At 37.5% G+C, this 25645-nt stretch overlaps 1 protein-coding gene and 1 pseudogene across 2 annotated transcripts in view; one reads left to right on the forward strand and one right to left on the reverse strand.

The window, feature by feature from the left end:
- Nucleotides 1-25645, forward strand: part of PLD5 (phospholipase D family member 5) — a 367552-nt gene that overhangs the window by 64430 nt on the left and 277477 nt on the right. The gene's annotated exons all lie outside the window — the stretch shown is intronic.
- On the reverse strand, nt 6709-10672 carry LOC105739698 (annotated as a pseudogene).

Consider the following 25645-nt stretch of genomic DNA (forward strand, 5'->3'; position numbering starts at 1 on the left):
TCTCATCGTGGTTTTGATTTGCATTCCTCTAATGACCAGTGATGTTGAGCTTTTTTTCATGTTTGGCCACATGAATGTCTTCTTTTGAGAAGTGTCTCTTCATGTCCTTTGCCCACTTTTTAATGGAGTTGGTTTTTTTTTTTCTCTTCTTTCTTGCAAATTTAAGTTTCTTGTAGACTCTGGATATTAGCCCTTTGTCAGATGGATAGATTACAAAAGTTTTCTTCCATTTTGTAGGTTGTCTGGAACTCATGGTTATTAATATACATAGATAAATGTCAAAATAAATGCCTGCATGTGTGCGTTTATTTCCTAGCTTTGTGCTTTGAGAGGGTCTGGGAGATGCGACACCCCAAATAACATTGAGCATTCTTAGTACTTCCATCTTGGTTTCTAAATAATATTTTCCATTACAGAAAACACAGGAATCCTTAGAGGGAAGACCGTTTCTAGGGCTGCAGCAGTGATGGTATGAGATGTTCCTGGAACACCTTGTAGTGCCATAAAGTAAGACAGTAGCTATGCAGTGTTGTTGAAAGGAATAACCTTTCCACTGAAATACTCCAAAGGCAGAAAAGAGCACATCGTTACTCCCAGGAGCTTCCCACTGTAAGTGAGAAATTTTGTAGTTGTCTCATGTGTTATCTAACCTTCATATTATAATTTCACTCTCACCATATTATGAAAAGTGAAGAATTTCCATAAGTGTTAGCTCTCTTTCATAGTTTGCCTAGAAATGTCATCCCATTGGTTTGCCATAGAACCCCCAAATGCCCTGGCATTCTAAAGTGTCCTCATGAAAGCCACAGATAATACACTTGTTCTTTGGCTAAAGGCCAAGAAGCAATAGCCACAGATAATAAATGAAGTATGTTGTATAAGCTTATTAATACCCGTTAATATGTTAGTGTGGATCCATTTGTGTGGGTTTTTTTGAGAACTGATGAAAAGCTGGGGCTATAAAAGGTAAACTGGGCTGTAGAATAAAAGCAGATGCTTGGGGCCATAAGTAAAGTGTCTCAGCCTTTGAACATAACTTTTTGCATAAATATATTGGGAGGACAGTAAAAAGTGGATTGGGACGTATACTCTCCCTGAACTTAGGGGAAGTAATATAACTGATAAAAGAGGTCAACCTGTCAGAAAAAGAAATAGCCACTGCAAAAAATGTGAAACTGCATGTGTTTCTGTTTGATCTAAGACAGTGTAAAACTCAGTTTTGTTTTTTTTTTTGTAAATGTAGTAAAGAAAAACAAAGCAATGAAGAGAGCCCTGCTATAACTACCGTTGATTGTATGCCCGTCAAACTTTTCCTGGATGCTATTGTGCTCAAGGTTCGCGTGAAGAGTTGCACATTGTTATGTTTCTTGGAACACAGTTTTTCCCCTCTTCCTTAGCATCTGATATGTTAGCAATGGCTGGTGGTGCCCCCATTCCCAAACTTATACACATGGCTTTATTTGCACAAACCTTTGACGTTAGGTGGGGTGAAACCAGGTACATGCAGAGAAGAATAGCCCAAGAGGGTAAGGATTGGACAACCAAGGCCCTGGTGTGCTCTAGCATGGGAGCCATCTGAAGGGTAGCTGAGTAGATTATAGGTAAGAACATAGATTTTACCTGGGAATGCAAGTCTCTGAATGTGGGTGACCTCAGTGAACACCATACGCAGAATGGCAAAGTCCCTGTTATATTTAAGTCGAGTGGAACCCTAGTTACTCCATGTCTGCCACTGCTGGAAAGATATATTTAGCTAGTTGCTTCCTAGGCAGGAGAAGCAGAAGTACCATCTAAAATTGGTAAGTTTTGCTTATTGGAATGTGGAGGAAAAGTTCTGAAGTGTGAAAGACCTAGGAATGAGAAGAGAGGGAACCAGGGGCTCAGAGAAAGGCTTTGGATTATTTAGGGAGAGACCTAACTAGGAAAGAAAAGCTGATAAAGTCCAAACCTTCCAGTTGTTGGTTGTTTTCCTTTTTTCTTCTCTCTTTTTTAATTTATTTTTTATTTTTATTTTTGAGAGTCTTGCTCTCTCACCCAGATTGGAGTGCAGTGGTGTGATCTCTGCTCACTGCAACCTTCACCTCCCAGGTTCGAGTGATTCTTATGTCTCAGTCTCCTGAGTAGCTGGGATTACAGGCATGCACCAACACACCCAGCTAATTTTTGTATTTTTTTGTAGAGACAGGGTTTTGCCATGTTGGCCAGGCTGATCTTGAACACTTGGCCTCAAGTGATTGACCTGCCTCAGCCTACCAAAGTGCTGGGACTACAGGTGCAAGCCACCATGCCTGGATGGTTTCTTTTAATTATTTTTTATTGTGGTAAAATGTGTATAACATAAAATTTACCATTTTAACCATTTTAAGTGTACAGTTCAGTAGTATTAAGTACATTCACATTGTTGTGCTGTCATTGCCACCATCCATCCACAGAACTCTTTTCATCCTGCAGACCTGAAATTCTGTACCCATTAAGCAATTGCTCCCCATTCCTCCTTTTTCCCTAGCCCATGGTAATCACTGTTCTACTTTTGTCTCTTTGAATTTGGCTACACCAAGTACCTCATGTAAGTGGAAATCATACATTATCCTTTTGTGTCAGGATTATTTCACTTAGCATAATGTTTCCAAGGTTCACTTATTGTTGTGGCATGTGTTAGAATTTCCTTCTCTTTTAAGGCAGAATAGTATTTTGTCCTATGTACTTATCACATTTTGTTGACCCATTCATCTCCTAATTTGAGTTGTTTCTACATTTTGGCTGTTGTGAATAATGCTGCTATGAACATGGTTGTACATTTCTCTGTTTGAGTCCCTGCTTTCCAGTCTGTTTGATGTATACTTAGAAGTGGAATTACTGGATCATAAGGTGATCTTATCTTAAATTTTTTTGAGAAACCACCACACTATTTTTCACAGTAATTGCAACATTTTACATTCCCACCAACTATGTGAAGGGTTCCGATTTCTCCACCTTCTGACTAATGTTTGTTATTTTCCATTTTTTGGATGCTGGCTGTCCTAATGAGCGTGAAGTATCTAATTGTGGTTTAGATTTGCATTTTTCTATAGTGATGTTGAACATCTTTTCATGTGCTTATTAATCATTTGTATATTTTCTTTGGAGAAATGTCCATTGAACTCCTTTGCTCATTTTTAAATTTAGTTGTTTGTATTTTTTGTTAAGTTTGTTGTTTTATTTATTTATTTACCTGCTTTTTCCCCCATGAGCTGTACATGTTTGGGATATCAACCTTCCTATGTGAGGTTGTACTGGGACCAGAGTCATGTCTCCATCTAAAACATGAAATCGTATTGCTTAGACTGAGTGGCATGGCATCCATCCTCAGAGGCTTTTGTTGGAAGAAGCTGTGTTTACTATTAAAGAATTAAACTCTCCTCTGGGAGGCAAGCAATTACAAAATCCCAATTTGATGCCCTTGCAGAGCCATCAGTGCTGCTCAGACCTTTCTAAAGAAAACTCGATAGCACAGCTCTTTGGGTATGCCTGAGAAGAATGGGGGGCCTTTAATGAGGCAGACAGCATGGTTGACTGACTCCACAGTGGCATCCAAGGTATGGCTGCCAGAATAGCACCATTCTCTCCAGATGCAGCCCTAAACAAACCTCTAGCCTGTTTCCACTACCCGCAGACTCTGAGGGAAAGGCTAGGACGTGCTTGGTGGGGACAGGCTGGATGTTTAGGCAGCTCAGGGATATTGACCAAAGAGAGAGGATTAGGATAGATGAGAGCAGGGAATGACAGCCAGGTGTGCAAAATGGCTTTGTAAACTGTAAAGCCACAGAGAAATAGGTGCTGGTGATTGCTGTCCCTGTGTGTAAAACTGTAGGGGCCAAGGCCCTTGACCCCTGAAGCTTTACTGAAAAAAATCAACTCGCAAAAGGCACATTAATTAGAGAAAGACATACAAATTTATTGTGTCAACACGGGAGCCCCTCAGAATGAAGACTCAAGGATTTGCTGTAAACTGTCCATTTTTGTGCTTAAGTTTAACAAAGTATGAACAGCGTGTAGAAATATAATTAGACAAAAAGGGTAAGATCTAATGCTAATAGATGGAGTGAGGAAACCCAGCAAGGCTTGTCTGTCTAGATTCCTCTTGGCCTCTCTGTGCAGCATTTCTTCCTTCTGGGTGTGGGGCATGGCTGTCTCTGGAAAGGGGTCTTAAGACCCACATAATTTTTTTATGGCCAGTTTTCACACAGAAAGGCAAAGGCGAACATTATAGTAATATTTTTAGGTTTCATGGCTGGCTTTACGTTCTGGTTTCTTTAGTGTTCTGGTTTCTATGACTAACCCTGGGGGAGAATGGTATTGAGAGATAGGAGGGCAGGTGAAGGTCAAAGAAAAATGTTTGCTTCTGAGGGCTTCATTTAGGAATATTGTTTTCTGAGCCGCAAGAAAACCTTGGTGATGAAGGAAAATGTCAGCCTCTCTGATCAATGGAGGAACTGAAAAAGCATTTCTCCCAGGAAAGAGGAAGAACGCATATGTAAACCATGCCTACCCTTTTGCTTTTCCTGGTTCTGTGATCTTCTAATAACTTATTTTGTGTATTAGGAGTTCAGGTGGTTTGTGTTGCTTTTGAGGGCATAATAATGTTGTGGTACAGGCGCACAGAGAATTGACGAGCAATTGCTATCAATGACTGAAAGAGAGGAAGATGTATGAACAGCCGGACAGCAACTCCACAGACCTTTCTTTCACCTTGTGACCCTAGTAAACCTGCACTCTCCTTGTAGATAGTGATGGCTGTATGAACAGTGACCGGAGAAAACTTTGTGGCTCAATGTGGTGCTTTGTTCAGACATTCTTTGTTTTTGTTTTTATTATACTTTAAGTTCTAGGGTACATGTGCACAACCTGCAGGTTTGTTACATATGTATACATGTGCATGTTGGTGTGCTGCACCCATTAACTCATCATTTACATTATATCTCCTATATTTTATATATATATATATATATATATATATATATATATATATATCTCCTAACGCTGTCCCTCTCACCTCCCCCCACCCCACAACAGGCCCTGGTGTGTGATGTTCCCCTTCTTGTGTCCAAGTGTTCTCATTGTTCAATTCCCACCTGTGAGTGAGAACGTGCGGTGTTTGGTTTTCTGTCCTTGCGATAGTTTGCTGAGAATGATGGTTTCCAGTTTCATCCATGTCTCTACAAAGGACATGAACTCATCCTTTTTTATGGCTGCATAGTATTCCATGGTGTATATGTGCCACATTTTCTTAATCCAGTCTATCATTGATGGACATTTGGGTTGGTTCCAAGTCTGCTATTGTGAATAGTGCCACAGTAAACATACGTGAGCATGTGTCTTTACAGCAGCATGATTTATAGTCCTTTGGGTATATACCCAGTAATGGGATTGCTGGGTCAAATGGTATTTATAGTTCTAGATCCTTGAGGAATTGCCACACTGACTTCCACAATGGTTGAACTAGTTTACAGTCCCACCAACAGTGTAAAAGTGTTCCTGTTTCTCCATATCCTCTATAGCACCTGTTGTTTCCTGACTTTTTAATGATTGCCATTCTAACTGGTGTGAGATGGTATCTCATTGTGGTTTTGATTTGCATTTCTCTGATGGCCAGTGATGATGAGCATTTTTTCACGTGTCTATTGGCTGCAAAAATGTCTTCTTTGAGAAGTCTGTTCATCAAAAACTGTCCTTCGCCCACTTTTTGATGGGGTTGTTTGCTTTTTCTTGTAAATTTGTTTGAGTTCTTTGTAGATTCTGGATATTAGCCCTTTGACAGATGAGTAGATTGCAAAATTTTTCTCCCATTCTGTAGGTTGCCTGTTCACTCTGATGGTAGTTTCCTTTGCTGTGCAAAAGCTCTTTAGTTTAATTAGATCCCATTTGTCAATTTTGACTTTCGTTGCCATTGCTTTTGGTGTTTTAGACATGAAGTCCTTGCCCATGCCTGTGTCCTGAATGGTATTGTCTAGGTTTTCTTCTAGGGTTTTTATGGTTTTAGGTCTAACATTTAAGTCTTTAATCCATCTTGAATTAATTTTTGTATAAGGTGTAAGGAAGGGATCCAGTTTCAGCTTTCTACATATGGCTAGCCAGTTTTCCCAGCACCATTTATTAAATAGGGAATCCTTTCCCCATTTCTTGTTTTTGTCAGGTTTGTCAAAGATCAGATGGTTGTAGATGTGTGGTATTATTTCTGAGGGCTCTGTTCTGTTCCATTGGTCTATATCTCTGTTTTGGTACCTGTACCATGCTGTTTTGGTTACTGTAGCCTTGTAGTATAGTTTGAAGTCAGGTAGCATGATGCCTCCAGCTTTGTTCTTTTGGCTTAGGATTGTCTTGGCAATGTGGGCTCTTTTTTGGTTCCATATGAACTTTAAAGTAGTTTTTTCCAATTCTATGAAGAAAGTCATTGGTAGCTTGATGGGGATGGCATTGAATCTATAAATTGCCTTGGACAGTATGGCCATTTTCATGATATTGATTCTTCCTATCCATGAGACATTCTTATGCTCTACTTGGCTCCACAAAGCAGGGCTTTTAGAGATCATCTTGCTGGTGTGTGGAAATAGCTGTGCTATGGACATGGCTTATGATGGGCTTTTACCTGACTCTTTGAAGAAACAGATAAATTTAAAACATAATAAGGATGAAGAGAAGGGAAATTTAGGAATATACAGGAGCTGCAGGCTACATTTTTATTCCTTCAGTGATGTAAGGTTCTCTACATCTACAGTCCGACATTCTCAATGTTCTTTCATTGAGGAACTTTGATCTGATGGATGCTGGCTTTTCTGGATTGATTCTCTGGTTGTCTTGAGTTTTATCCTTTATACCCATACTTGTTAGGACTATTGAAAGAGAAACTGAGGCACATTAAATATGAAAGAGTTTATTTGAGCAAACAGTGGTGACACAGGAGATAGAAAGAAATTATTTTAGACAGATAGTGAGGGCAAAAGAGTCCTCGGCAGAGATTCCTTTCTAACAAAAAGCAACCCAAGAAATTAATTCTCTTCTAACAAAGAACATCCTGAAAGATGGAGCTGCAAACACAAATAAGGAAGCTGGAAACTTGCATGGGAGTAAGCCTGCAGCTACACCAGTGGAAAAGGGCTACCTAGGGGCCAGGCATGTTCACCCTGGGGCTCCACCTTCCCTTTGTTGTTAGCACATGTACAGTAAGAAATGGGCAACATGGAGAAGCTCAGGCAGAGAACCCACCTGCATAATAAGAGATTGGGGTAGGGGCTGCCAGAGATTCACGCCCGATGCAGATGCCACCCCTGGTCCTAACTGTTTTTTCATGCCCTATGTAGATCAGACACCACCTCTTCACTAGCTCATCTATAAAAACCCTGCATTTCACTGCAGATTGGCAACTCACTTTTCTGGGACCCCTCTCTGTAGCAGAGAGCTATTTTCTTTCTTTTGCCTATTAAATTTTTGCTCCTAACCTTACTCTTTGTGTCCAGGTCTTTGATCTCCGTGGCTGTGAGACAGTGAACCTTGTATGTCACCCCAGACAATGAGGCTGCTTTATTGGTTCACGAATTGGGCAGTTCCAGAATGCAGGTGGTTCAAGGCTCTGATGAAGAGGAATGAAGGAGAAGGCTTTTATAGGGTGAATACGGGAGCAAGGCAAAGAAAATATTTGGTTGGTTACAGTGGAGCAGTAGGTTTAGTTGAATTATTCCAGCAAAAGTCCCTTGTTAGAGGTTAGGCCATTTCTGACTGAATAAGCTTAAGTGTTTTGTTGTTGTTGTTGTTGCTGTTGTTGTTTACTGTTTACAATGAGCTGAGTTTCAGTTTGCTGATGCAGGCAGTGGAATTGCCTCAGTCTAATGGCCTTCCAATTATTTTAACAGGACTTTGTCCTTTTTGCCTTGCATTCTGGGAAAATTCCTTTGATTCAATCAAGAACATAAATTTACTTTCAAGTTGTATCCATTTGATATTCAGCCCATCCACTGAGGTTTATAATTTCTAAGATCTCTAACTGGTAACCTTTTCATAATAATCTCTTCTGATGTTTCACCGGGGCAACTTCTCTCCTTCTCCTGAGAACTTGACTCTTATTTTCAAGGGTTCACCTGTGTCCTCTGTTGGCTTTATTTTCTCCAGAGTTTGTTTTTACTGCTGGGTTCAGTACCTCTTTCGTGATTTTGGCTTTTCTCAAATCTTTGGAGATGTTTAGTTACCTGCCCACCTCTATGTTTGCGTATTCCTATTTGCATGTCTCTGGATGAGGGCTGAGCACAGGGGTTCGTCTCCAGGTTTCATAGGAGAGACTGAGTATGCTGCTGAGATGTGAGGTATTCATGTGCTAGTAGTGCCCTTCTGGGAGTTCTCACTCTCTGAGGAAATTGCCCTATTCATTTGAATTTGTGAGTTAAAACATGTCTGTTTTGTGCTGCTCAACAGAGAGGGCAGAAGGAGGGGGTAGGAGGAAAGGGATGACTGGCCCATCAGCTCCATATACAGTTTCCCAGCTCATCATTGTGCCAGTCATTCCAGAGCTCTTTCCATTTCTGTCTCTCTGTTGCCTCTAGACTTAGAGCAGTTTGAATTTTCCTATGTGTGTCTGAGGACTCTGACCTCCTTGGTCAATCTAATTTCCGCTAAATCTTTAAAACTTCTTCTCCATAGGTGGTACTCCTTTTAGTTGTCAACATTCATTATAAAATTATTATTATAATACTGCATCTGTTCTTCATTTATAAGAATTTTTTATAAGATGGGGAGTAGAGTAGGGCTCTGTGCTCAGTTAACATTTTCATTCAAACTTAATTTCCATTCTCAGTCTTGCTGTTTTAAAAAAGATGCCCTGTGTACCACATATTATATTCTTTTTGTATGCTAATATGGGCTCAGAGTGTTTTACATTTTGCATGTCTAATTTTGCAGATCAATATGTTTCTGTTATGGGAATCAATGGAAGTTTATAAGTAGTAAAAAAAAATAATAATCAGAGTTGTAAAACACAAAAATTATTGATTTATTAGCCTTTGCTGTTTTTTAATTTATTCACTTATTCATCACTCATTTGACAAATATTTACTGAACATGTCTGCCAGGCATTATGGATCTAGGCAGGATCCTGGAACACAATTTAGTGAAAGAGACTAAAGGTAGAAAATAAACTAGTGCATATCCAATGCTGAATTTCTTACCAGAAAAGCAAGTGCGGGTTTTGCCACTAAAAGTAATGGCAATAAATTACCAATTACAAATGGTAATTTATTAATAGTAAATGGTAATGGTAATTTGTTACCATTATTCTTAATGGCAAAACCTGCGATCACTTTTGCACCAATCTAAATACAACTCCTTGAAAAGGAATGAATCATCTAAGTTGCTGCAGAAATCATTTTCATTACTGGTCCAGTAAAAATAATGAGAATTTCCTAAAACAAAAACATCCTTTAGTGCCATTGAGATCACTTTAGTTAGGCATGGGAAAATAAGAAAACTGTGTAACTGATGGTAGATCTTTCAATTAAAGGCAAGCTGAGGTAGACAGAGACCTTTTGCAATTTTTATGAATAATTTGAAGAGGAAATTGAAAAATTATCTTCCCTGTTGAGGTCCTGATCTTTGCAGACCCCCATATTCCTCTTTGCACAGAGAAGACATTAAATACATATCTGCTAAATAAATGAATGTAGACACATGGTTTCTTCAATAGTGTATCCTAAAACAGTAGGACAAGAAATATTAAGTCTTTGCTTCTTGTAGCAATATAATGCTGACCTCATAGAATGAATTGGGAAGCTTTTCCATTTTTATTTTGTGGGATATCTTGAATAGAATTGGCATTATTTATTTCTCAAATGTTTGACAGAACTCACTAATGATGCCATCTAAACCTGGAGTTTTTACTGTGGGAAGGTTTTTAACTAAAAATTCATTTACTTTAATTGATATAAGGGTATTTGGGTTATCTATCTTTTTTGAGTGCGCTTTAGTAATTTTTCTTTTTTGACTCGTGGCAGTAGAATTTATTCGAATGTGTCTTAATACAGGCACTGGGGGCTTGCCCATGGTGCACTTGATATATAAAGCCTAGACATTGTGCCAATCTTTGAGTAATGACACCAGGAGTTGACAGTCAGGTGAATGTTATACACAAGTCTATTGTCTGTAACATTTACATGGCCAACAGCCACAGCCAGACACAGCACCTTCGTCATCTGGAACTTGATTGTGGACTTCACCTCATCCACTTCATTTTCATTGTGTATCAGCAGGGAAGGGAACGTGCCAGCCTTATGTAGGCCTGGGCCAAGGACTTATGGGATCTGCTTGATCAGAAACTCTGATGCCAAAAGGGCATCCTACTTCTTGGCCAGCTTCTTGACCAGTTTCTTATTCTGGTTGAGTTTTTTCAGCACCTCGATGTCCATGTGTGGGATATCCACAGCCGTGGCCTCGTTACAGTGCTGCTGTTTCCCCAGGACACACACACAGAACTTAGAGCAAGGAGTGGACTTAATCCTGATGGTGCCTGAGAAGCATCTGTCCTGGAGGTCATAGTTCATCAAACTTATCTGCAACTCCAGTCTCCAAAAACTTGGGGCACTTGCACTTGTCCCCATGCAGGGCCTTCCTGCACCACCTCATACAGGGTGTCCTGAGAGACTTTACTGCTCATGGCTCCTCATGCCATGGTAATTGGAAAAGGAGCTTCAGTAACTTTTTTCTTACAAAAATTTGTTCATTTTATCTACACTGATAAATTTGTTATCGTAAATTTGTTCATAACATCCCCTTATTATTTTTTATTTTGTGTAGGGTCTGCTGTGATGTCCTGTTTCTCATAGAGATATTTGGAATTTGTATCTTCTCTTTTTTTTCCCCTTATCTGTATTGCTAAAGGTCGATCCATTTTATCAACATCTTCAAAGAATCAGACTTCTGATTCACTGATTTTTGTGGGCATGGTTTTGTTTTCTGTTTTCTCTTTTATTGAATTCTGCTCTTTATTATTTCTATTCCCTTGTCTACTTGAGTTTAATTTGTTCTTTTTCCTTTTTACATTTTTAAAATATACATTTATCACTTAAAGCCCTTCTCTTCTTTTCTTTTTTGAGACAGAGTCTTGCTCTATCAACCAGGCTGGAGTGCAGTGGCAAGATCTTGGCTCACTGCAACCTCCCCTTCCTGGGTTTAAACGATTCTCATGCCTCAATCTCCCAAGTGGTTGGGATTACAGGTGCATGCCACCACACTCAGCTAATTTTGTATTTTTAGTAGAGATGGGGCTTCACCATGTTAGCCAGGCTGGTCTCGAACTCCTGGCCTCAAGTGATCCGCCCACTCCGGCCTCCCAAAGCGCTGGGATTACAGATGTGAGCCACTGCTCCTGGCTTTCTAAAATTCTTTTAACTTGATTGAGACTTGTTTGAAAGCCTAGAATAGATCCATTTTGGTAAATGGTCTATGTGCTCTTAAATAAAGGAGTTCTAGTTATTTAGTGGAGTGCTCCATAAATGTCAGTTCAGTGAAGCTGGTTCCTAGTATTTTTTAATTCTTCTATGTACATATTGAAATGTTATTTACTTGTTCTATCCACTAATGAGAAAGGGGTTTCAAAATCACTGAATAATTGAAGACTTTAGAATTTCTCTTCAAGTTCTGTTAGCTTTTGCTTTATGTTTTTTGAAGCTCTTATTAGGTCATTAGGTGCATAAAAGTTTAGTTCTGTCCTCTTGATGAATTTACCCCTTTACCATTGTAAAATTACTTTATTCTATCTGTCTCAAATTTTGATGCTTTTGGCCATTATATTTTTCCTGTCTCTTCCTCTCCTTCAGAGACTGCAAGGACATATATATTAGATTTTTTGTGTTGTCACTGACATTCTGCTCAGTCTACTGTTTTTTATTTGTCTTTTCATGGAGTTCATTAATCTTCTCACATGTTGTGTCTAATCTGCTATTAATCCCATTCAGTGTATTTATCATTTCTAGAATTTAGATGTGTGTCTTTTTTTATATCCTTTAAAATCTCTCTGTAGCATACTTAGCTTCTCAAACATATAGAATATAGTTACAGTATAGTTACAGTATTTGTTTTAATATCTGTGCCTACTAATCTGTGTCATTTCTGAGTTGACTTCAATTGCTTAATTATTTTTCTCACTGTGGATCAGTTTCCTGTTTCTTGGCATGTCTGGTGGATATTACTAGATGCCAGAGGTTGTGAATTTGATTTTATTCTGTGCTGGATATTATCATATTTTAAAAAATATTCTTTCGTTTTGTTATGAGGGATAGTTACTACTTATTGGTGAACAATTTGGGTTTTTCGAGGCTTTTTTTTTTTTAAAGAGACAGGGTCTCACCATGTTGCCCAGGCTGGAGTGCAGTGGCTGTTCGCAGGACACTGTGCCCGAATTTGAGGCTAGCTTTTTATGATTTTTTTTTTTCTTCAAGGAGAGACCAAAGCAGCCATGAGTCTAGGGCTAATTGTTTTCTGTTTTATTTTCCAGACAGTACCTTTCTAATTACTCTACTTCTCATGTGTTACAAGATATGTGTCCATTCTGAGTGGAACGCCAACTCTTTCTGGCCTCGTGTGTGGGCTGGCGATTATTCCATCTGCTCCTTCCAGGCAGGTGTGCCCCAGGTGACAGGTAGCTCCTCACAGTTGTGTGCCAATCAGCACTCAGCTGAAGACTCAAGGATACCTGAAGATCTTCACCGCTTCTCTGAGGATTTTTCTCTCTCTGGTTTTCTGCCCTACCAACTCTAGCCTTTCTAAAATCCCAACTCTTTCTCCTCAACTTAGGGATTATGGTGGACTCTTTCGAGGTCCTGCTTTTCTGTGCCATGGCAAGGAAGCTCACTCAGTGCGGGTCTGGCCCTCAGCAGGATGCTCTGGGCTGGTGATGTACGTTTGCAGGTTACTGGTATGTATAGCGCGGGGTGCCTTGGGAGTAAATTAAAGTCCCTCAGGAAAGGGGTACAGAGTGAGAAGAGAAAATCCTAAGACAGAGCCCTAAGGAACATGCAAATAGATGTAGGAAGTGAAGTGATAAGTCTGTTATAAGGATTTTAGAGAAATGCCCCTAAGCCATTTGTAGTCTAGAGTTTCTGGTATGATTCCAGAGTGTAGTCATTATCCAGAAATTTGATAAGTCACCAGATGAGATTACTCCGGATCTACTGGGTTACCTGCTTCCTTTGAGAACATCACTAGGAGCTCAAGATAACAGCACATCTAGAATCATAGGAAAGGCCTACAGGGCCAGGAATGCCATATCTCCACAGATGAAGGCAGTGTTCAACCTTAGTTTCTACACTAATAGACCACCATGGAAAGTTAACAAAAACTGATAATAATAACAATAACTATAGTGAAAATTAAGTAGAAAATGAGGAAATCAAAAAGAAAATGAAAAAGGGAAAACTCTGCATCTATAAAACAGACAGAGAGATTTTGGATTTCTAGACCTAAATTAAATACCCAGACTGTCTCCTACTGTTTGGTTCAGCTTGGACAGCTTGATAGCCAAATGTCTTTGAGTCCCAGTTTGCGTATTTTTCATATAAGGAATAATTGTACTAGGACTTTCAGCTTTGTAGATTTTGAGAACTGTACACATAAAAAGTGTTATTTTTGAGACTTGACCATGATTTTGTTTTTAAAAAAATTGTCATGGTAAATAAATGAAAAATAATGTGAATAATTTTAATTTTTGGATAATTTTTGCATATTTACATTTTTTACCTCTAGGGTCACAGCTTGAAAATTTCAAGTTTAATACTTTCTCTAGTTAGAGATAATATATCTCTATTTCTGTATTTGAGTTAAAACATATTTGTTAAGGATATGACATTCAAATATTTTGAATGTTAACATTTTTTAATATTTACTTCTTGATCAGGAAAGCAATTCTTTCATATGCATGTAAACTGCTGTGAAAGTACAGATTGGCTGATGCTATATAATAGCATTTTAAATTTTGTTTTGTGAAGTTTAGGTTATAAACATGTTTATGGATTCTCCTTAAAATTTGCTTCTCTTGATTAAATTCAATAAAAACAGAAAAGTATAGTTCAAATTGATTTCTGGAATTACCTGTTAAAGATTTGAAAATTAATGTCTCTTGGTTCCCTGGAGTTTTATATCATTTAAGAGGCTCTTATTCTATCATTTGAACATAAGATTTCACTTTTGATGAGGTGGAAATTAAATGAGACTAAGGAAAGTAGTGGCATGACCTTATATTGTTATAGTACATTGTTCCAAGGAGATATTTAAAAATGAATATCAGTGTCTGAATTTTTCTTCTTTGGCAAATGAAAGTGGAAATAACTAGCTAAACTGCTTTTAATGGGATTTAATAATATAAAATTAAACTAATAGAAGTTAAAATAAATTTGTGAGAGTTATCAAAGTACTTCCAAGAGCACACAAAGTAGCTAGAGTTCTTACTTATCTATTGTTATTTATTACAGCATTCAGAATAGAGAGAAACAAATCATTGATATTGTATTTGTTAGGATTCATTCACTGAATGCCCACTATGTACCTGGTATGGTATTTTCAAGCTGCTCTCTTCAGAATTGTTATTGAGGTAACTAATTATATTTTCCTGGGTTAGAGTATCTTCTGGACTAGATTAATGTGAATATTATTACATTACTTTAAATCTTGCTAAAAGCATTTTTTTTGTTTGTTTTCATTTATAATGTCTAGGGAAACTGGATAAAATGAAAAAAGTTTAATCACTTTTTTTCATTGTAAAATGAGTGGCTTCTTGAAAGTTTTTTTGGGTAAAGGAGATGATGATATGTCCACATATTAGAATATTATGCAAAAATTTAGAACTATGCTATGAAAGAACATTTAAGGACACTAACATACCATTGAGTGCAAAAAGCAGAATATAAACCTTAATTACAGCATAACACAATTTTATCAGATTGTTAGGCAGATGGAATATAAGAAAGAACAAGAATGAAATATAAATGGCAGTTAGGTCTCAGTACGATTATGAGTGATTTTCTTTTTTCATTATGAGGGCTTTTTTCAACACAGTTAAAAGCAAACATTTTCTGATTATAGAAACAATGAATATCATTAAAATAAATAAAAACTGATGTCCAGGAGAAAACATTTTCAAAATTTAAAAATATTATTTAAAATTATTTTTTAAGCCACCACAAAGAAAATAAATTACAAAATTTATATATTGTTTTCATTAGGGTGTATTTATCATGATCCTTTTAATGTTCAAAAATGAACTATTAAAGGCAGGTAAATTTGATGGATGAACATGTACTAAGCAGGATTTATTTTAGATGATACTTTAGGGCCCCGGTTCAAAAGTGTGGTCCAGGGATCGGCAGCAGCAACATCTCTTGAAAACTTGTTACAAGTACATCCTTGGTGCCCAGCAATGTATGTTTTTACAAGTGATTTTGATCCATGCTTAAATTTGGGAAATACTGCTTTAGGGTTTTGAGTTATGAGACTGAGCTAGAACAATTTCTCAAATTTTATTCTAGAAAATTTCCATCTAACATTTGCCTTCTCTCTTTCTGTCTTATTTCTCCCTATTTCTGTCTCTCTGCCTCTCTGTTACACATAACTTACAGTTTTTGTTGAATGTTTATATATTTACCTTGTTTCTCCAAAATATTTGAGGCATGTAAATACAGGTGTTAAAAATGCAATAATATACTAACAATAGCAAAGACTCATTTACTGCTATCTATCTTCTATATATTAAGTACTTTACATATAGTATGTCATTTAACTTAATTATTAATAATAACCCTATGAAGCAGCTATTAATATAATCCCCATTTTACAGACAAGGAACCTGAAGCACATGGCTAAATAACTTGCTAAGAGCATACATCCAATAAGTGGCAGAATCCAAGCAATCTTATTTTGCAGCCTGAGCCCACAAGCAGTTCACTGTGCTGTTTCTTGAAAGTAAAATTAGTGGAGTGACAATATCAAGTTGGCCCCAGTCTTCACTCCCTCCAACAGAAAGATCAACTAGCAACTATCCACAGAAAAAAATATGTTGGTGAAACTCCACAATGTAGGAATAAGCCTGAGTCAATGCTTTTCTTCATTTCCATGGAACTAAATAAAATTCCCCATTGAAAGCTAAAAGAAACAGTCTTGCTTTGACCATGTCATCCTTCCCTCTTCCCCAAGTTGGCACAGCACCACACAGGATTCCCCAGGACTCATGGTTTCTACAGTCAAAAAAGAGAGGTGAGGAGGTAGACATGTAACTTCTCTGACACTTCCCAGGAAGCCTACTCCACTCCCACCTCACAGGAAACAGGAAACAGGAGGATATGGCACAGCCAGATCACCTGGTGTCACGTCAAAACAAAGCAAGAGGGCAGAGCCCACAGAGACCAGTGGGTAGATCTTGATGAAAGCTTAGTGTACCTGCCAGCAGTACTTGATGAGAGATATCAGGTAATAGCATAGGTCACCCACAAAGTCAAGCTGGTCACTCCCAGAAGAGGTGGGAAGGACTACTAGGCTTGAATCCCTGGATAGCCAGCCTCCATGTCCAGCCTTTGACCCTACCCCTAGGAGCTCCTCAGGGAATGAGAAAACCCTTTCCCCACCCACTGGCGGTGAATTTCCACAACAAGTAGACACTAGATCTGCCATAAACTGAAGCTTAATGTTTCACACAGCCCCAAAGCCTATCCCCTAGACCCCACATAGTGAGAAAGACAATCACTACAGCAAATTTTGACAAAAAGCAGGTATTAGTTTTGCCACAATCAGGAATATAATATACTGAGCGTAGCACTTGGTCCATTCATCACAATCCACTTAACTTTAGAGTCCCTCCTGCAACTTTGTCCAACTGATGAGTCCAGACAGCAGTATATTCCAGCTGGAGAATATACTCTGTAGCCCAGCCAGATCAGAAATGACTTTAGTGCCCATACAGAAGCTCAGCCTCATAGCAGGGCTTAGCTGGTGGTCTGGATAGCAGAGCATAGCCAGCTGTTCTACCCTAATTCAGAGAAAAGGCAGTGACCCAGACATCTAGAGAACCTGAATGCAAGCTCTGCCTGCCCAGATTCATTACCAGCTGGCCCATTCAGAATTATAGCATAGACTAACTAGTGAAGGTCTATCTCTGCCAAAGAACTCTTATAAATGCCAGAAAGGGTGGCTGTCTCTGAAAATGCATAAACAGCAATGCAAGAACACAAAGATTACACAGATTTGAGAAATCATGACACCTCCAAAAGAAACTAACAAAGCTCCAACAATGGACACTAAAGAAAGGGAAATTTATGAAATGACAAAAAAATTAGAATAATCCTCTTAACAAAGTTAAGTGAACTTCAGAAACATACAGATAAAAATTAAATAAAATGCGTAAAACAATACATGAACAATATGAGAAGTTTGACAAAGAAATAGAAACAATTAAAAAGTACCCAAATAGAAATCCTAGAGATGAAGAATACAATGCTTGAACTGAAAAATGCAATAAAAACTTCAACAGTCTGCTTGATCAAATTGAAGAAACAATCAATGAACTCGAAGACAGAACATATGAAATTTCCCAATCAAAGGAGCAAAAGGAAAAAAAGAAAAAGAATAAAGTAGGACTATGGGAATTATGGGACACCACTGAGGCCTAACCTATGCATAATATGCATTTCACAAGGAGAAGACAGAGTAAAAGGGTCAGAAAACATATTGAAAGAAATATTGTATCAAAAAGTCATTAATGGCTGGGCACAATGGCTCACATCTGTAATCCCAGCACTTTGGGAGGCCGAGGCAGGTGAATCACCTGAGGTTAAGAGTTCGAGAACAGCCTGGCCAACATGGTGAAACCCCGTCCCTACTAAAAATACAAAAAGTTAGCCAGGCATGGTGGTGGGCACCTGTAATCCCAGCTACTTGGGAGGCTGAGGCAGAAGAATCACTTGAACCTGGGAGGCAAAGGTTGCAGTGAGCCAAGATAATGCCATTGCACTCCAACCTGGGCAACAAGAGCAAAATTCTGTCTCAAAAAAAAAAGAAAAAAAGTCATCAATTGAGGGAAGAAACCAACAGCTAAGTACAGAAAACGTAGAGGTCATCAACTAAATTCAACCCAAAAAGGAGTTCACCAAGACATAATAATCAAACTATCAAAAACCAAAAACAAAAAATTTCTGAGAGCAGCAGGAGACAAGCAATATATTACCTACAAAGGAGTCTCAATACAATCATCAGTAGACTTCTCAGCAGAAACTCCCTAGGCCAGTGTTTTCAAAGTGCTGAATGAAAAAAAAAAAACAACCCTGCCAACCAAGAATGCTATAACGACCAAAGCTTTCAGAAATGAGAGAAATAAATACTTTCCCAGACAAATAAAAGCTAAGAAAATTCATCATGAGTAGGCCTCTCTTACAGGAATTGCTAAAAGAAATTCTTTAAGCTAAAAAAAAAAAAAAAATGCTTCTAACTAGTAACATAACATTTAGAAAAGCACAAAACCTAATGGTATACATAATAAATAGCAATATTCAGAATACCCTAGGACTGTAATCATGTTGTGTAACATAATTTTATCCCTAGTGTAAGGGTTAAAGGATGAAATTATTAGTAACAACTATAGCTAAAATAGGAGATATATATTATAAAATGTTAATTTAGACATCAAAAGCATAACATTTGGAAGAGGGGAGTAAAAGTGCAGAATTGTTACATGTAATCAAAGTTAAGCTGTTTTCAGTTTGAAGTAGACTGTTATAAGTGTAGATATTCTATGAAAGCCTCATGGTAACCAAAAAGTGAAAAAAACATTCAAAACATGCCACTACAGGAAACCATAAACCATAGCAAACTATAAAGGAAAACAGCAAGACAGGAAGAAATAAATAAAGTAACTACAAAACAACCAGAAAACAACAAAATGGCAGTAGTAAATCTTTATGCAACAGTAACCTTGAATGAAAATAGATTAAATTATCTAATCAAAAGACACAGAGTGATGAATGAATTAAAAAAATGAGACCCAACTATATACTACCTACACACTTCACTTTTCAAGCAACACATAGATTGAACATTAAAGGATGGAAAAAGATATTCCACACAAAAGGAAACCAAATGAGAACAGGGATAGTGATAGCCACATTAGAGAAAATAGACTTTAAGTCAAAAAGTATTTTAAAAAGACAAGGGCATTATATAATGATAAAGGGGTCAATTTATCAACAGGATATAACAATTATGAGCATATATGCACCTAACAGTGTAGCACCTGAATCTATAAAGGAAATATTAAAGTATCTGAAAGGAAAGGTGTATTTCAATACAATGTAAGTAGAGGATTTTAATACATCACTTTCAATATTGGATAGACATAAAATCAATAAGAAAACAGTGGACTTGAGGAACACTTCAGACTAAATGGACCTAGCAGACATGCACAAAACATTCCAAACCAACAACAACCAAATACACATTCTTGTCAAGAGCACACAGAACATTTTCCAGAATAAACCATATATTAGGTCACAAGGCAAGTCTAAGCAAATTTAAGAAGATTGAAATCATATCTAGTATTTTTTTCTGATCACAATGGGTTAAGACTAAAAATCAGTAACAGTAAGACTTTCAGAAAACTCACTGAAATTAAACAACATGCTCCTGAATAGCCAGTTGATCAATGAACAAAATAAAAGGTAAATTAAAAAATGTCTTGAGACAAATGAAAATGGAAACACAACATACCAAAATTTAGGAATGCAGCAAAAGAAGTTCTGAGGGGCGAGTCTGTAGCAATAAATGCCTATATCAAAAAGAAAAAATATTTCAAATAAATAATGTTACACCTTAAGAAAACATAAAAAGAACAAACTAAGCCCAATGTTAGCAAAAGAAAATAAATAAGAATTATCACAGAAATAAATGAAATAGAAACCAGAAAAATGATTAAAAAAACAAAAAAGCTATAAAACTAAGAGTGGTTGTTTGAAAAATTAAACAAATTTGACAAACCTTTAGCTGAACTAACTAAGAAAAAAAGAAAAGACTCAAAAATAAAAGTGGAGACATTACAACTGATAACCACAGAAACACAATCATAACAAACTGTTATGAACTATTATGTGCCAACAAATTGGATGACCTAGAATAAATAAATTTCTAGACACATACAACCTATCAAGACTGAATGACAAATAAATACAAAATCTGAGCAGATGAATAACAAGTGAGGAGATGAACCAGTAATAAAAAGTCTGTCATCAAGAAAAGCCCAAGGCCTGATGGTTTCGCTGCTGAATGCTGTCAAACATTTAAAGAACTATTACCAATTCCCCACTGACTTTTCTAAAAAATCACAGAGGAAAGAATACTTCCAAAGTCTTTTTACAAAGTCAGCATTACCCCTATACTAAAGCCAGACAAGGACATCTCAAGTAAAGAAAACTACAGGCCAATATCCTTGATAAATATAGATGCAAATATCCTCAACAAAATACTCACAAACAAAATTCAACAACACATGAAAAGGATCATTTACCACGATCAAATGGGATCTATCCCTGGGATGCAAGGATATATCCACATTGACAAATTATTAAATGTGATACACCACATTGACAGAAAAAATAAGTCATATGATCATCACATTAGATGCAGAAAAAAACACTTCACAAAATTTAACATCCTTTCATGGCAAAAAAAACCCACTCAAATTGTATATAGGAGAAATGTACTTCATAATAAAGGCCATATATAATCTCATAGATAACATTATACTTAATGGTGAAAAATTAGAGCCCTTTCATCTAAGATCCAGTATAAGACAAGGATGCCCATTCTCATCACTTCTATTCAACATAGTATTGGACATCCTTTAAAGGAGAGTAAGTTAAGAGAAAGAAATAAAAGGCATCCAAATAGAAAAGGAAGAAGTGAAACTGTTGTTTGCTGATGACATCTTGTAGGACAGAAGACCCCAGATTGGGGCTTAGTCCAAGAGGGTTTTGGCTTCACCCAGGAAATAATTCAACAGCAAGCCAGTGGTGGTAGACAGCAATCATATTAAATGGTATTTCTCCTTGAAGAGCAGGGCTGACTCATTGGCCATGTGCCCAGGGTTCGCATCATGAGGGATCTTGGCAACTTTATTTATACTCAGATAAATCTGCATTCAATTATAGGAAAATTAAGGGGTGGATCAATGCAAATTCAGGGTGGATTATTTAGAACTCTCCAGGAAAAAGGCCATCACTTCCAGGTTGTTGGCAAAGAGGGTGGTAACTTCTGGGTCATTGTCATGGCATGTGTAAACTGTCATGGTGCTGGTGGGGAGTGTCTTATGCCTATGAGCAAGGAGGGCAGCTAGGGATCACTTTCATCATCATCTGCTGGTTCCTGCCAGTTTCTTCGCTTTATCCTGTCTGGACCAGATCTTGTTTTGTGACCAGAAAGTAAGTCTTGCTGGTCGTTTACCTAAATCTTACATATAAGAAACTCTAAAGAATCCATCAAAAAGACTGTTAGAACTTATCAACAAATTTAGTGACGTTACAGGATATGAAATCAACATGGAAAAATTAGTAGGATTTCTTTAACAACAAACTTTGAAAAAGAAATCAAGAGAATAATCCCATTTATAATGGCTATAAAAAATAAAATAGGAATAAATTTAATCAAGGAGGTGAAAGACTTTTACACCAAAAAGTATCAAACATTAATGAAAAAAAATTGAAGACACCAATACATGGAAATAATTCTGGCTGGAATAATTAATATTGCAAGCCATGTGTGTGTTAGAGAATTAGTATTCAAAATACAGAAAGAGCTCAACTCTATAGAAAGAAAACAATCTGATTAAGAAATATGCAAAGGACATGAATAGATATTGTAAGAATTATACTATGCAAAGCAATCTACAGATTTATTGCAATTCTTATCAAAATCCCAATGTCATTTTTCATAGATATAGAAAATACCATCCTAAAATTCATATGGAACCACAAAAATCTCTGAATGGCCAAGGCAATCATTAGCAAAAGGAAAAAAGCCAGAGGCATCACACTACCTGATTTCAATCTATACTGTACTACAAAACAGTAGTAATTAAAGCAACACAGTACTGGCAAAAAAGTAGACACATTGACCAATGGAACAGAAGAGAGAGCACAGAAATGAAACCACACATCTGTGGTCAATTGATTTTTGACAAAGGTGCTAAGAATATACAATGGAAAAAGAGCACTGTCTTCAATAAATGGTATTGGGAAAACTGGATATTCATATGCAAAAGAAAGAAACTGGACCTTATCTCACACTGTATACAAAAATCAACTCAAAATGGGTTAAAGAAACCTAAAACCTGAAAGTGTGAAACTACTAAAACAGGGGAAGAGCTACATGAAATTGGCCTGGATGATAACTTTTTTAGATTTCACCTCAAAAGCACAGGCAACAAAGGCAAAAATAAACAAATGGGATTACATTCAAATAAAAAGCTTATTTAAAACAAAGGAATTAACAGAGGGAAGACACAACCTAGGGATTAGGAGAAAATATTTGCAAACCATATACCTGGTAGAAAATGAATATCCAAACTATACAAGAAACTCTATGGGAAGAAAAACTGGTAATCCGATTAAGAAATAAATAAAGGGCTTTGGCAGATATTTCTTTAAAGACATACAAATGGGTAACAGATACATAAAAAATGTTCAGTATCACTAATCATTAGGGAGATGCCAATTAAAACCACAACGAGATATTACTTTACACCTGTTAGAGTGGCTATCATCAAAAGGACAAAAGACTAGCATTGGCAAGGTCTGGAGAAAAGGGAACTTATGCACTGTTGGCAGAAACATAAATTAGTGTAGCCATTATAGAAAACTGTATGGAGATTCCTCAAAAAACTAAAAATAAATTTGCCATATGATCTAGCAATCCTACCTTTGGGTATTTACCCAAAGATTTTAAATCAGTATGTTGAAGAGATGTCTGCACACCCATGTTTATTGCACCACTATTCATAATAGCCAAGCTGTGGGATTAAGCTAAGTGCCCATCAACAGATGAATGGAGTTTTGAAAATATGGAATGTATGTACAATGAAATAGTACTCAGCCTGAAAAAAGAAAGTTTGTAATTTGTGCCAACATGGATAGAATCGGAGAACATATACTAAGTGATAAGGCAAACACAGAATGGCAGATTACCACATGTTCTCACTTATATATGGAATATAAAACAATTGAAGCTACAGAAGTAGAGAGTAGAATGGTGGTTACCAGAGGCTGGTGGGTAGAAGGGATGAGGAGATGATAAGCAAAGGGTACAAAGCCTAATATTGGAGGAATAAGTCTGCTTCTTTTTGAGATCTGTTGCATAGCATAGTGACTATAGATAATAATTGAGTACTGTACATTGTGTCATTGAGAGAGTATAGCTCCAATGTTCTGATGACAAAAATGTCAAATATTTAAGGTGATGGAAAGTTTTATAGCTTAATTTATGATTCTACCTATATTTTAAAAAAATCACTGTGTACTTTATAAAACTATAATTTTTCAAAATATAAACTTTTAAAAAAATTAGTGAGGAATAAGGGATGAATGAAAAATAAAATGGCAAGACGAATACACAATCTATTCTGCAAGTTTTATATAGTTGCTAAATGTGGCCCATGAATTCGCCTGTAGCACCAGCAGAAAGTAAAAAAGGATGAAATACAAAATTTGTAATCACCAAAATATGTAATCAAGCCAGTTTTCAGAAAGGTCACAAATGAGTTTTGAGAGAAACATTTTTTGTGTCTCTGCATTCTCAGAAGTATGCTGTATTAGTCTGTTCTCATGCTGCTAATAAAGACATACCCGAGACTGGGTAATTTATAAAGGAAAGAGAGGTTTAATGGACTCACAGTTCCACATGACTGAGGAGACCTCACAATCATGGTGGAAAGTGAAGGAGGAGCAAAGGCACATCTTACATGGGAGCAGGCAAGAGAGTGTGTGCAGGGGGACTGCCCTTCATAAAACCATCAGATCTTGTGAGACTTATTCACTATCATGAGAACTGCATGGGAAAAACCCACCCCCATGATTCAATTACCTCCTGCCTGGTCCCTCCCATGACATATGGGGATTATGCAAACTACAATTCAAGATGAGATTTGGGTGGGGACACAGTCAAACCATATTATATGCCATTGTAATTTTCATTTCGTTCATTCACTATTTATACAATAATTATTTCTTGAACACCTTCTATTTGTTAGGGTCGTGCTGTTTGCTTGAGGATAGAAAGAATAAAACAGGGCTGGGCACCGTGGCTCATGCCTGTAATCCCGGCACTTTGGGAGACGGAGGTGGGTGGATCACCTGAAGTCAGGAGTTCGAGACAAGCCTGACCAACATGGAGAAATCCCATCTCTACTAAAAATACAAAATTAGCTGGTCATAGTGGTGCAATGCCTGTAATCTCAGCTACTCAGGAGGCTGAGGCAGGAGATCGCTTGAGCCTGGGAGGTGGAGGTTGTGGTGAGCCGTGATCACGCCATTGCACTGCAGCCTGGGCAACAAGAGTGAAACTCTGTCTCAAAAGGGAAAAAAAAAAAAAGAATAAAACAGAATCCATGTCTTACAGATAAGCAGGGTCTAGGGTAAAAGAATAATGGCTGTATCTTTCTTTGGCTTTCATCACTACACGTTTGAGTGGGGAGTAAGAAAATATAATGACAGGCAGGAGCGGACTTGGATTGAGGTTGCAATAGGAGATGAGGCCTGAAGGAGGATTTGAAACAAAAATGAAGCACTCATGTGGGCTGACAGTGCCTGGTCACAGAAACACCATTCATTGCTTTGACTTGACTACATCTATTTCTAACTACAGTCTGTCATTTAAGGATACCTCTCGATGACCTGGGCTCTGAGTTTGGGAGGTTCCTTGGATTCTTAGGAAATCATGTGGCTTTGGTGATAAAGTGAAGCTGGGTGGTAAGAGGATGCAAAGTCAGCTGGTTTCAGAAAGGCTCTGAACTGTGTGTGTGTGTACGTGTGTATACATATATTTATCACTAACAGAGTGATGTATGCCTGGCTGCCTGACCAAAGAGGACCCTTTCACCTCTGTAAATAACCCTTAAAAGCTGTACATAGACTTTTAAAATTGCTTTTCCTCCTTTCTCTATCCAGAATTTATCTAATTTATCTTGGTCTTTTTGGGCTGCCATAACAAAATATCATAAACTCGGTAGCTTATATACAACAGAAACTTATTCCTCACAGTTTTGGAGGCTGGGAAATCCAAGATCAAGATGCTGGTAGATTTGGCGTCTGGTGAGGGCCCATTTCCTTTTTCATCTATGGTGCCATCTTGCTGTATCCCCACATGATAGAAGGGGCAAGGGAGCTCTTTAAGGCCTTTTTTTTTTCTTTTAGAGACAAAATCTCACTATGATGCCCACACTGGAGTGTAGTGGCTATTCACAGGCACAGTCATAGTGCACTGCAGCCTCAAAACCCTGGAATCAAGCAGTCCTCCAACCCCAGCCTCCTTACTAGCTGGGACTATAGGTGCATGTCACCATGCTCATCTCTGAGACTCATTCATGAAGGCAGAACTCTGTCTTCATGAC

The sequence above is a fragment of the Nomascus leucogenys genome, chromosome 5, assembly GCF_006542625.1.
Source record: "Nomascus leucogenys isolate Asia chromosome 5, Asia_NLE_v1, whole genome shotgun sequence".
Lineage (NCBI taxonomy): Eukaryota > Metazoa > Chordata > Mammalia > Primates > Hylobatidae > Nomascus > Nomascus leucogenys.